Below are 13998 nucleotides of genomic sequence, written 5' to 3'. Positions count from 1 at the left end.
TGGGAACAGACAGTAACCTAAGACAGATGCTTAGACTCACATACATTTTGATTTATCCTGTTATTCATTCTGTATGTTTGGCATTGTTGCCACTAGTTAGTACAAAAAGACTCACATCACTCCTGTCAAGTTTCTCAGATGACACCACAAGCTTAAGTTTTATTTCTATGGAAGTTTGCAGAATGTTCAAAAAAATCCAGAAAAACAATACCTTAATAAAAAAACTATACTGCACCAAATCAAACACGCTGTTTGTTATCTGTCATTAGTGCTCTTGTTTTCAGACTCTAATTAGTGTTAAGAAACTGTTAAGATGTGTCGTACAGATTTATTTTTAAATTAAGGATACATATCAAATCTTCACATTGCAGTTAGCAGTACTTTTTCATGGCATACCATATTGTATCTGGGTACTGTGTTTGAAAGTGTTGTGTTCTCAGCAAAAATCTGCATTCAGAGCTAAGCTGTCATATTCAAATCATGCCCAAGAGTCAATTCTACATTATGTTTTCACACCAGTGCAGAAACAATCACATGCAAGCACTATGCTCTAAATCAAGTAACACATACAAAATGAACGATTCATAAATTGTATTTCAATGCACAATCGTGTAGGTAGTTGTGGTTGATTTGTACTCTTCATTTACGTTGCTCTTACAGAGTACTCTTAGTTTTCCAGATTGTTCAAATGCTGGCAAAAATTAGTCTTTGGCTGATTGTTAAGACTTCTGCATAGAAGGAAGAATTTTGTAGTTGTTTTCTAATATGCGAGTCATTATTTTTAGGGCTCTGGTGGAGAAATACGTTTTATTAAGTATATGAGCAGTGACAATCAGTTTAACTTCCATATTTCTTTGCTTAGTTCCAGGTGAGCAGAGATGAAAAAACACAGCATTGCCCCAAAGGATCTATGATAATAATGAAAAAAGTTAAATGGTGCTGTGTAGGAGGTTGAAATCTTAGCTTCAATATCAGAGCTAATCCAAGTACATTCTGTAGAAAGAAAAACAGACAATGTAATCCTAGGATTTAGGTATTTAATATATACAGTATATAAAAGAGAGATGTCCTATTAAACAGCTTATTAAACTTTTATGGGAAAGTAATGAAGTGTGACCCCACCAATGGACTATCTTGTAGCCAGCCAATATTTTTCATATAGTCATAACATATTCATGGGAACTTTAAAAAGTAATGCTTAGATCTGTTTTAGTTTGCCTGTTACAATTAATATTGAGCTTCTTCATTCCAATATTAATTTCTGATTGTATTGAAAGCATCCTTGTTACCCCTGAACTTTTTATTTTCTGTTCTTGCAGCTTTCTTGTTTAAGCCACTCATTGACTTGATCTGGTGACAATAAATGGTGGTACACAGTAAATTTGATGGCTTCTAGTGGGGCCAGACTACAGATTTGTACGTGCTTTAAACAAATATTATGCATAAGTTATCACATGTTGCTGCATATTTATTTGGCATTTCTAGGAAGAAGAAAATAAATTACTGGTCAGAACTGCATATGAATACATTTCCTAAAGCTCTATTTAAAACATCATTCAAGTTCTAATTTCATTTTGGAAAGGACAGTTGTATAAGTTACACTTACCATAACAGTAGATGTTCGAGTTCTTCACTGCTGCAGTAGCCTTTGGCCATTTGTACTTATGCTGCCCGAGATACAACAACCAGCTAGCTTCACAAAGCTATGGCTCCCTCCCACACCTGCAGTCTGAGTACTGATTGGGCAGTCCATCTGTGGAGGGAAATCAGCATTCTTAATGAAGACTATTTCAGAACTTATTTGTGACTTTCTTTCCCTTAGAATACGAAGGCTCTAATCCTGAAAAAAACATTTAATAGAAACAAAAACTGTTTCTATTAAACAAAAAACTCTAAACACATAAAGGGGGGTGGAGTGTGGATGTGGCTACTACAGCAATAAGGAATTTGAACAGCTACCTTTATGGCAAGAGCCAACTTACACAACTGTACTATGTTCATCACTTTCACTTACTGCTGTAGCCTTTGGCTATTTGGGTTTATTACCAAAGCTTATTCAATCTGGGAAGACTAAGGAAGAGGCTCCAGGATCCCCTGGTAAATGGTCCTATCAAACACAGCCCAGGACCTGAAAACATAATTCAGTTTGTAAGCAAGCAATAATGCCCCACAGGGTGTGTATTATTGTGGAAATAATGCCTGCCCAGGAGTGTTCTGAGGCCTGATGCTGCAGACTGAGGGCCTCTACACTCCTGGAAGGGCATTATTTCCCCAGTAACACACACACTGGAGGGCATTATTGCACTTAGAGAATGGGCTGTCTGTAAAATTGTTGTTTTACTTACTTATTATTTTTTATTACTATATTTTTTATATATATTTTTGATGTAAAATAGTTCCTCCGCCTAATGTTTCAAACTTGCTGTAGTATATGTTAATGGTGTTGGATGAAACATTTTACATCCAAAATATAACACTTTAAAAATATTCAAGTTTTACTTTATTTTTTGGTCCCTTACTCCTAAGATGTTTGTTTGTTGGCAGTCATTGGAGATTGCAGTTACTAAATAATGGCATACATTTGAGTTTCAGACTTTTATTTTCTTCAGAAAATTCATGCTAACAGAAATCCTTTGTTTAAGCAAGTCTGTAATTTTATAAGAGTAATAATTAAAATCCATTTCTATTTTTGAGCTCTCGTTCCCTCTTTATTTTAGGCTTTATCCAGATTTCTTCAGCTGAAAGATCCAGAGGTATGATATCTTCTTTACTGTTGCAGCTGCCAGTAGTCCAGCTCACTCACTTTCTCTCTCTAACACTCACAGCTGTGCTTCAGAAAATACATACTAACACAAATCCCAATATTCAAGTAAAATATGTTAGCATTTTGAGCCTTTGTCCCCGGACCCCTTTATTTTAGGCTTATAGAGTTATCTTTTGCTAAGCGTCAAGAGCATATCTCTCAACTATCCAGATTTTTGCAGAATATTCAGATTTTTGGCTCATATGGTTGGTCCATTCCGCATATAATTTGTAGTGTTCTGTGAAATTACTGGGGATTGAATTCATTAAGTAATGATAGACATTCGAGTTTCAGACTTCATATCCTTCAGAAAACACATGCTAATTGAAACAATGTTATTCTAGCAACTTTCTAAGTTTCAAGATGCAACCAAGGATCCTTACTGTATAGGGAGTGGCAGTTATAGATAACAAAAATCCAACGTCAAGACAAATCCAGCCAATCAAAATGCTGTTACCATAGAATCCACCAAGACATTAGTGGGTTCAATGAAGGACACGTCCACGTCCTCTATTATTCCAACAGTAAGTATGGCAGACGATGCAAGTTCTAATGTGTGGCGTACTACAGGGATAATGGAAACCAGAAGTGAAGTTAGTAAAAAAGGCCAACAGCCTTTTTTGAACGCCTCTGCCCTGGGCTTACAAAAACGTTTTCAATTGGAACAACCAGAGAAAGTGCAAGAATGGAGCACTTTGAGAGGAAGACCACTACAAAAGCAAACCAAATGGAAGAACAAAAGCCCGGTGGGTCAGGGCAAACTAACCCGGAGATAACTCAAGGTACTTTAAACCTATCTTCTGTTGTTTTAATGAATTCACATATTTCATTACTTCAGAATGGTTTAAACTTTATACCAACTGCAACGGCCAATTTAATGACTGCTTTGACTGATTTAAAACAGTTTTCAAGGATGTTATTTAAAGGCAGTATGTTTGAAAACTCTATTACTTGCAAATGAAGAAGCACTTTTATACCAGTAAGTGTACCAATGATAACAGTATTGCATGATGTATGTGAAGCTGAGTTAAGGATATTATATTCAACAAAAGCCAAGCATAGGAAATATAATTTAACTTATGAAAAATCATTAGCACTGAAAGCTTTGCAGAATGAAAGAATTTAGTTACCAAACAAGCGGATAAGGGGGGTTCTGTGGTGATTATGGACCATGACATCTATATGGAGTCTATGAAACTGTTGTTGAGGGAAGGAAATACTTTTAAGCTTATTTCCCCTATGGAAGTTAAGAAATGTATAAGTGAAGTAAATACGTTTATCTATGATTTACAATTATCTAGGGATACAGACTTGGATTTATTTAACTTTTTTTACTGTACCCTGTTCCATAACACCACAGCTATATGGACTACCTAAAATACATAAATCACTCCTTCACCCCCCCCCCCATGAGACCTATAGTGTATGGTAAAGGTTGGGTAACTGAGCCCATTTCTATATAACTACAGAGGAAACTGAGTCAGTTTTTACCTAGTTGTAGAAATATTCTAAAAGACACCATAGATTTCATATTGAAATTACGAACTTGGTATGATACCCTACAAGGAGCAGAGATACATCAGGGGGAATACTTATTGGTGACGTTGGATATAATGTCACTGTTTACAGTGATTCCTAATGAGGATGGAATACAAGCTATAAGGGAATTCCTAGTTAGTAAAGATGTGATAACAGCAAGAGAGAGAGAAAATATTTGCACGTTATTGGACATAGTTTTATCCAAAAACATTTTTTTATTTGATAGTGGGTTTTATTTACAGTTGACTGGGGTAGCAATGGAGACATCTGTGGCTAACACATATGCCAATCTGGTTCTCTATCAGTGGGAGACTACTCATGTGTATAGCACTTTGAATGATTTGAGTCAGAAAGTCTGTCTGTATCAATGTTTTGTTGATGATTGTTTTATCATTAGGAAAGGAACAATTGATGAACTACATGAATATATTGAGTATTTGAATAGTACCACTACTTTCCTTAAATTTAAATTGGAATATTCTGCAACTGACATTGTGTTTTTGGACCTACAGTTACAGTTGAAACATGGTGGCCTAAAGACCAGTATTCACAAGAAACAGGTACATGCAGGGAGGTACATTAACAGATGTAGTATGTATGCTCCGCATGTCTTTAAAGGAATAATGACAGCACAATTCAATAGGGTTAGTAGATTAAATGCAGATGATTCTGTCTTTCTAACACAATTAGAAGACTTGAAGAATGAATTTTTACTAAGTGGTTATGACCAGCAACAGATGTTAAAGATGAGTGATAGAGTTATAAGGGAGAGAACATTGACACTTAAACCCATCTTTAGTGCCAAAGTAGATTATGATGGTGTGAAAATGAATGCTACCTCAAGCACTGAGAAAATTAGATATGTTGTGGCATATAATGCTAGAACACCTCTTGTAAAACAAATTATAGAGAAAAATTGGTTTATATTAATGGCCTCCCCTGAGATCAAGGAAATATTGGGTGTTAAGCCATATTTCTCATATAAAAATCTGAGAAATTTGAAAAGTAAATTGTGCTATAAAGGCTTCAATTCTAAATCTACACCCCAGTAAGAAATGAGGATTGGGATCTTTAATTGCAGGGATTGTTCATGCTGTACTGATATTTTAGGTAAAGGTAGTGAACTTTTTAGACATCCGACTACAAATGTGACTTATAATTTTAAAGTGACAGCGACTTGGTACTAGTGTTAATGTGGTTTACATGGCAATTTGTGTTCAGTGTCCTTCTTTCTATGTGGGTAAAACCACTAGAAAGTTAAAGGAACAAATCATAGAACATAAATCGGATATACGGAAAAACAATGATAAGAATGCACTAAGCAAACATATTAGAAGCACTGACAATAGTCACAAGTTTAAATTTAGAGTAATAGATGTAGGCCATAGATCCTTAAGGGGGGGGTGATGTAAATAACTTGCTTGAAACTAAGGAATATGAGGGGATATTGCAACTGGCTGCAGATATTCCACCTGGCCTTAACACTGCTGTAACGCTAAAACCCATTTTAGTAAAGCTGCAACATACTAAATATTAGATTTTTTAGGATTTTTAATAAAGTTTTAGATCGCTCTATATAGAGTATTATATATGTATTGTATTACTATATTGTGTATTGATGTATATTTATATAATATTCTTTAAATTTTATATTTTGCATTGTGTGTTTTATATACTATCACATGATTGGCTGGCTGTAGTCATGTGATAGTTTTGCTCCTATTTTAAAAGTTTAACTGAGTTGAGTTTAATGTGTTTTAGTATTGAGAAAGGGTGTGAACCCGAAAGCTTGAATGCTTGCTGAATAAAGATTTGTCTTGACATTGGATTTTGTTATCTATAACTTTCTAAGTTTATAAGAGCAATATTTAAAATCCATCCATATATTTGGTCCTTTGTTTCCCTATTATTTTTGGCTCTGTCTAGACTTCCTGTGGCCAGAGGTTGAGAGGTACACAAACCTCTTATGAGATGTTGCTGTTGCCAGGGATCACCCGATTGCTCTCACTCTTCACTTTCTTTCTCTCTCTCTCTCTTTCTCACACACACACACACACACACACACACACACACACACACACACACACACACGTATACACACATAGTCTTTTTTGCTTTCATGCACGCATTCACTCACACAGGCAGACAACAATGTAAACAGACACACACGAACACACTTGCACACACACACACACACACACACACACACACACACACACACACACACACACACACACACTTATTTTCTGTTTCATTTATTTTCGATCATCTCTCTCATTTTCATAAACGCATACACACACACACACACACACACACACACACACACACACACACACACACATTTTTTATTTTACTCTTTTTTATTTTATACTCATTAAACAGCAAAAGCGCTGTTTAGGGAGTGTAAAATAATGGTGGCCATTACTTGTTTTTCAGTCCGAGCTCCACAGCAACTTGCAGGAGAATGTCCATTCTTCAATCAGGGTGTGATCTATAGGTCACCTATTCTCTAATACTTTGTAAAAGAATATACAGAGGGTCATGCAGTTACCTCCAGAATGCTTCTAGAATCCACCCATTTTCAATCCATCCATCTTCAACCCCTTTTCCCATTTTGCACATGGGGTCAATATGTCACTTCAGCAGTGGCAATCATCTTGAGCCAAGGTGTTTACACCATTGGGTGGCTAACCCTGCTGTGGTGGTTCATTTGTATACTCACTTACACATACACTATCACTTATGGCCAATTTAGAGTGTCCAATTCACCTACTGCATGTCTTTGGAATGTGAGAGGAAACCGAAGCACCTGGAGGAAACCCACGTGACCGCAGGGACAACATGCAGACTCCGCACAGAAGGCATCTCAGGAGAGACTCAATCCAGAGAACCTCCTGCTGTGAGATGACAACACTAAATGCTGCACCACCGCAGTCACCCTTTCCAATATGCCATAAAAAATGCTCTATAGAACTTGCCTTAATTCCTGCAGATGGCAGCACAATAAGCCATTTAGTCTACCAAAAAGATGAATCCAGAGCAGCCAGAATAGCTTGTTGAAACACAAAGAGAAATAACTTTCCCACAAGAAAGTAAAGATCCCAGTTAACTGTCACCTGAATAACATGTGATCTTCTGTATCAATGGAAAAAAAACTCTTTGTAGAACAGCTTGAGCTAAATCTGAAATGAAGATGAGGATCTACTGGCAGACATGTTGAAATGTCTGATAAATCCCCCTTACCAAAGGAGTTAACAGGCCATAGGATAGTAACTCACATAAATGTTTTAGAGGCAGTGCTTATAATCCAAAATGGGATCCTTGTTATAGATGAGACATCAACTAGAAAATCTCCACCACTACGATTTCCTAGTAGCAGAATTTCTGCTTCCTTTAGCACCTGCTGCACATCCTCATGAAAAAGGTGACTAAAAGGTTTTAGGATTGAATCATCCAGGCAGTCAGTCATTTAAAATTGTTAGAGACTGGGGTGTACCAAACTTCCCCTGTCTTGTGTGAGTAGATCCAATCTGTGAGAAAGCTTATGGCAACTGCGCCTGGCTGATTCCATAAGAAAGCTCAACCAATGTTGGCTAGGCCAGAAAGAAATCACCACAAGAATTTCTGGAGACTCCTTCTGAATTTTCATAATAACACTGGATATCAGTGAAATGCATGCAAGAACATTCCCAACTATGGGAATGAAAATACATCTGTTTTCCAGGCCTGCCTACAAGAAGTTCTGGTATAGTATTTACTTAGCTGTCTGTTTTGAATGGAGGAAAACAAATCTATATGAGGTGTTCCTCACAACTAGATCCATTCAGTGAACACCCCTCCATACATTTTCCATTTGAAAGGGTCTGTCCTGGTCCTGCTCAGCTTGTCTGCCACTACATTTTGCTCTTGCAGACTATAAGATACTTGGAGGGTTATACAATGCTGTAGAGATAACTCTGAGGCCATCATACCCAGCCTACACAGGAGGTAAGACCTGGTGGTCCCCTTATGAAGAGATTCTATAGCATAGATCACAGCTAACATCTGTTTGATATTTATGGGTTTTGGTCTGTCTGAATTGTCCCATAGACCTTGGAGATTTACCCCATGGAAACCACTTTCTCAAGCAAAAACTAGGGTATCTTATTGTTTCCACCAATGTAGTTATTTCTTGATAAATCCTAAAAATGGAATCAGAAATCCCCAGAGGAAGAGAATGCTGGGTCCACATTTTTTTAAACCCGACTTTTTCTCATATATAACCTGGCAAGAGGAATCATGAGAATCACAGGAACTGCGAACCTTAGAATCCCGAGATATCACTGACTGAATTCTCAGACAGATTGCAGAAGAACTGGGATGATTCCTGATAGAAAAATACATTTCCATTGATAAGAAATGCCTTTGAAGAGATGTATCTAGAAGGTAGTCTAAAAGCACAATCCTGTGTGACACAGTCAAGAATTTCTGAACATTCATTTGGAAGCCCAGATTGGTAAAGAGAGAAGAAACTTATTCTAAGAACTCATGACATCTGGTAAAAGACTCTGCAAAAATCAGTAAATTATCTAAATAAGGAAAAGTTTGTCTCTGTCACACCAACCACCTGCATGTCCTCTCTCACCACATCCATAAACCTTATCTTAGGCCGTCCTCTTTTCCTGTTACCTGGCAGTTTCATCCTTAGCATATTTTTCCCAATATACTCTGCATCCCTCCTCAGCACATGTCCAAACCAAAGTAATCTTGCCTCTCTGGCTTTGTCTCCAAACCTTCCAACCTGGGTTGACCCTCTAATACACTTATTCCTAATCCTGTCCATCTGCATCACACCCAGTGCAAATCTTACCATCTTCAACTCTGCCACATCAAGCTTTGACTCCTGCCTTTTTGTCAATGCCACTGTCTCCAACCCATATAACATAGCTGGTCTCACTACCCTCTTGTAGACCTTCCCTTTCACTCTTACTGGTACTCGTCTGTCACAAATCACTCCTGACACTCTTCTCTACCCACTCCATCCTGCCTGTACTCTCTTCTTCACCTCTCTTTCATACTCACCATTACTCTGAACTGTTGATCCCAAGTATTTAAACTCATCCACCTTCGCCACCTCTACTCCCTGCATCTTCACCATTCTTCTATCCTCCCTCTCATTCACACACATATATTCTGTCTTAGTCCTGCTGACCTTCATTCATCTTCTCTCTCTAGAGCATATCTCCACCTCTCCAGGGTCTCCTTCACCTGTTCCTTACTCTCGCTACATATCACAATGTCATCTGCAAACATCATAGTCCACGGGGACTCCTGTCTCATCTCGTCTGTCAACCTGTTCATCACCATTGCAAATAAGAAAGGGCTCAGTGCTGATCCTTGATGTAATCCCACCTCCACCTTAAATGCATCCATCACTCCAACCGCAGACCTCACCGCTGTCACACTACCCTCGTACATATCCTGTACCACTCTTACATACTTCTCTGACACTCCCGATTCCTCATACAATACCACAATTCCTCTCTAGGCTCCCTGTCATATGCTTTCTCTAAGTACACAAAGACACAATGCAACTTCTTCTGACATTCTCTGTACTTCTCCATCAACGCTCTCAGTGCAAACATCGCATCTGTAGTGCTCTTTCCTGGCATGAAACCATACTGCTGATCACTAATCATCACTTCCCTTCTTAACCTAGCTTCCACTACTCTTTCCTATAACTTCATGCTGTGACTGATCAGTTGAATCCCTCTGTAGTTACTACAGCTCTGCACATCACACTTATTCTTACAAATTGGTACCAAAACACTTTTTTAATAACCTTGCATAATGTCTTGGTATATAGCGCTATTTTACATCTAGCTGTGGACTATTTTATCTCACAAAAAGTGGAAGAATACAAAGTAAAGCAAACAAAAACCTAAACAACAACAACACAAAGATAACAGAACACAAAACTAACACCATTGTATAATAGCAATAACCCACAGCTGGGTGTGGGTAATGCTGGATTTAGCTTTGTTTGGTCACTCGGGCTTTGCCCTCGTGACCAAACCATGCCAACCGTGGGTAAATCCAACATTAACTCTAAAACACACCAAACACTTTACTGCAAAGCTTTCAGGTCTACACCCTTCATCAGTACAAATCAATTAAATGCATTCAGTATTTAAATAGGAGATAAAAATAAACCACATGCTTCAGTCCACCTATCACACTAATTGGCAATCAAAGCTTAAAGGAACTTTTCTAGTAAATGTATTATTTTCCAAAAATATTTAAAATAAATATTACATAAAGCTGTATACTTATATTCTCTTCTAAACATTTACATACATAAATACATACAATTATACCCGCAATTATGCATATAAAATATATAAACATTCAGATACAAACACATATATACATATGCATACATACTCTCATTTACACACACACACACACACACACACACACTCCCTCACACACACACAGACACATACATATATATATATACACACATATATATATATACACACATATATATATATATATATATATATATATATATATATATATATATGTGTGTGTGTATATACATTCTCTCACTCTCATCTAACATATTAAAAATCTGACTTATAGCTTCTCCCTTCGTCTTTTCATTAACACTGGTTTTAGACTGACTGCATTATTCAAGCCAGGGCTCATGTCCGCCTGTAGTCTAATGATCCATTCATATTCTTTTAATTCCAACAAATTACTCATATCACCTTTCCTTAGATTCATTTGTACTGTATCCAATGCCCTAAATTTAAATTTATGCTGTTCACCCTTATCTAAGATATGTTTACTTAAGGCGTTTGTTATTATTTTCCTTCTTATTTCTGATTTATGTTCTATAATCCTTTCTTTCAACTTTCTAGTTGTCTTGCCTACATAAAATGATATGCAGGATGTAAATCCAACATTACCCACACCCAACCATGGGTTATTGCTATATACACCAACAGCAAAAGGCCTTCCGCTAAAGTATCATTGAGCAGCCAGACAATGTTTTTAATTGCTCTGTAAGCTCACCACTTTATTGCATTAGCTTTGTTAGTGTGTCTGCAGTTGGTAGTATATTAAGCATAAAGCAGGAGGGTGTTTATAAAACTGGGAGAAGTGGCCAGATGTATGCTTTTCCAAAGTATATTTTATACATATTATGAACAATATAAAAGCAATAACATGCTTTCTCTGAATCTGAAGAAGGTTGGAATTAATTATGTTTTTAAGCTGAATTCACCACTGTATAAGTATAACATTAAGATACATCCATAACAGAGGGTCCACAGTTTATATAGTATTCAAACAGCAAGGCCGAACAGCTTAGAACTTTAAAACCATGCTATGTGAGCTTAATGAATGTATATATATTGTTGTGTAAGCCTAGGAATGCAAGTCCCATACACAAGCGCAGTACATCATTAAGGAGCAGACTCAGGAAACAACATGGAAGAACACCAAGGCACCATTATACAAAGACATTATTTAAGAAAAGTAAGTAATTTTCTTCTTAAATAATGCCATTTTTTAATAGCAATAACTGACCCCATGGTGTGGTATATTGAAGATTTACCCACGGTTGGCTTTGTTTAATCACTTGGGCTTTGCCCTCATGATAAAACCACACCAATCATGGATAAATCTTCAATATACAAAACCCAAGTCATTGGTTATTGCTGTAATACAAGATTCATCCTGCAGAATGTTAATACATACAGTTGGAAAAAAGATATGCATTTAGCAATTTGCACCACTATGTATGCACATTGAATCAGAAAACAAAACTAATCCCCTGAAAGGTATTTGCTTGCAATATTGGCTAATAAATATCAGATTACTCAAATAAACCCATATGCACTAGTTTAGCTTTTGTTCTCCAAGAAAACAAAGTTGGAACCAGGGATATCTTTTTGTTGGGACACTGGAGCGGCCATAGAGTGAATGCATCTGCAGAGATCTCATTGGATCATAGTAATGGACAGATTCATGAGGGTTTCACATGAAATAAGGCATCAGAATACTGGTAAACATCTTCCAGGCTAATCAAGAAGAAAAGTTAGCATCCTAGAAAGAGGCTGAAATGTGTTGCCCAAAGCAGAAGCTAACAGAATATCATAAGAAACTCACAATGATTTCAAAAGGACAATTCAAGTAGTACATTGTGCAGAGAAAAGAGTCACACATTACATGTTTAGATAAGCTCTGTTTAGTAATCAAGCAACAACAGGTTTTGCTGACCATGGCATTCAGCATTTTTATCAAAGAAATTTCCAAACTATAGCAGGGCCCATATTTGTAGGATGGGCTGAGAGAGGGTAACAGAAACCCACGTGGAATTTGATGTCCAAAGGATTGTGGAATTTAGCCCTTGCATTTTAATGAGTATAGTTTAGAAATATATTTCTGATAAGCTGCACAGATGGTCCTGCTGGTGACGGAATTCTATGTATGTAACAGGACAATGCTTCATGTTCTATGTGCAGAGAATTAGAATACCAGGGTCTCTAAAGATGAACTAATGTTAGTGGCAAACATTAGTCTTATAAGAAAAGTGAAGCAAAACTGGACTCGAGGATATTTCAGGTTGAGAAGACAAATACAACCTTCCACTACTCAGTGTGCTAATGTTTGTTCCCCTACAAAAACAATAAGCTCCTGCAGAAGGAGAAAGCCCAGCATGTGATGAGTATAGTGGTATCTTTCAAAATGCTCCACAGTGACAAAACAAGAATTGCTGTAGTCAGTGACCCATTTAATGATGACAAATTTCAATTTCACCAGGATTCAGGCCTAATATAATCTAGTCTAGATAGCAGTTTTCTGCAAAGTTCACCCAAGCAGGCATTTGATCTATACCAGTGGTTTTCAACCTAGCTGTATGTCATTCTTTGGTGATGTAGCTCTGTGATGGCATAAATAGGTTTCTGCAGAACAGCAGTATTGTTAAAGCATTTCAATGTTGTTAAATTCTTTATATGTAAACTGTTCCCATCAGTTGCTAATTTTTTTTCTATTAGAAATCAGTCTGCATAAATTTGCTTTGTTGTTTAATTTCTTAACTAGGGGGCTACATGAACCTTGGTTAGTGAAAGAATTGAAAAATATTCTTCTTATCTTATAAGTTGCTGACCCTTGATGTGGAGTATATTAAATAGAGTAGCTAGTAACTTTATCAAATTTTGACTACTTTAATCACCTTAGTAATGTGTGACTTTAGAATCAGGGTGAGATCAAATGAAATTCACAGATATTGCATAACACTACAACTTCAAGGCTATTAGTTTCCAGATCAATCACATCAATAAAAGGCAAAAAGAGATTTTAGATTTCATACTGACTTAAGTACCACAGTGCTTATTTTAGTAGCATTTCATCTAAACATAATTAAAACACCTCTGGAAGCCACCTTCTGCTGTCATTTTATGCAGATTAATTAAGGCCAAAAACTTTCTTAGAAAGGGCTACTGTGTCTTAAACAAAGTAAGTACATTTTTTGTAAGATGGCTGTTGTTACTTGTCATTTTTTTAAAATACTCAGAATCAAGGATGATTGTATTAGTAATATATGAATTATATTACTTCCTGGTTCTCTTCTAGTTTGAGGCCATGTTTCTGGCACCAGTCAT

The 13998-nt window shown here is 36.8% G+C and overlaps 1 long non-coding RNA gene across 1 annotated transcript in view; it reads right to left on the bottom strand.

The window, feature by feature from the left end:
- Positions 1-308: 308 nt before the first annotated feature.
- LOC122803282 overlaps positions 309-13998 on the bottom strand; it is a 181984-nt gene continuing 168294 nt past the window's right edge. Inside the window, exon 2 of the long non-coding RNA XR_006365092.1 lies at positions 309-908. This is a non-coding gene — a long non-coding RNA (uncharacterized LOC122803282). The remainder of the gene's footprint in view (positions 909-13998) is intronic.

Source organism: Protopterus annectens, chromosome 5.part1, assembly GCF_019279795.1.
Source record: "Protopterus annectens isolate FY-2018-M chromosome 5.part1, PAN1.0, whole genome shotgun sequence".
Lineage (NCBI taxonomy): Eukaryota > Metazoa > Chordata > Ceratodontiformes > Protopteridae > Protopterus > Protopterus annectens.
This window is presented reverse-complemented; position numbering and strand designations above follow the sequence as displayed.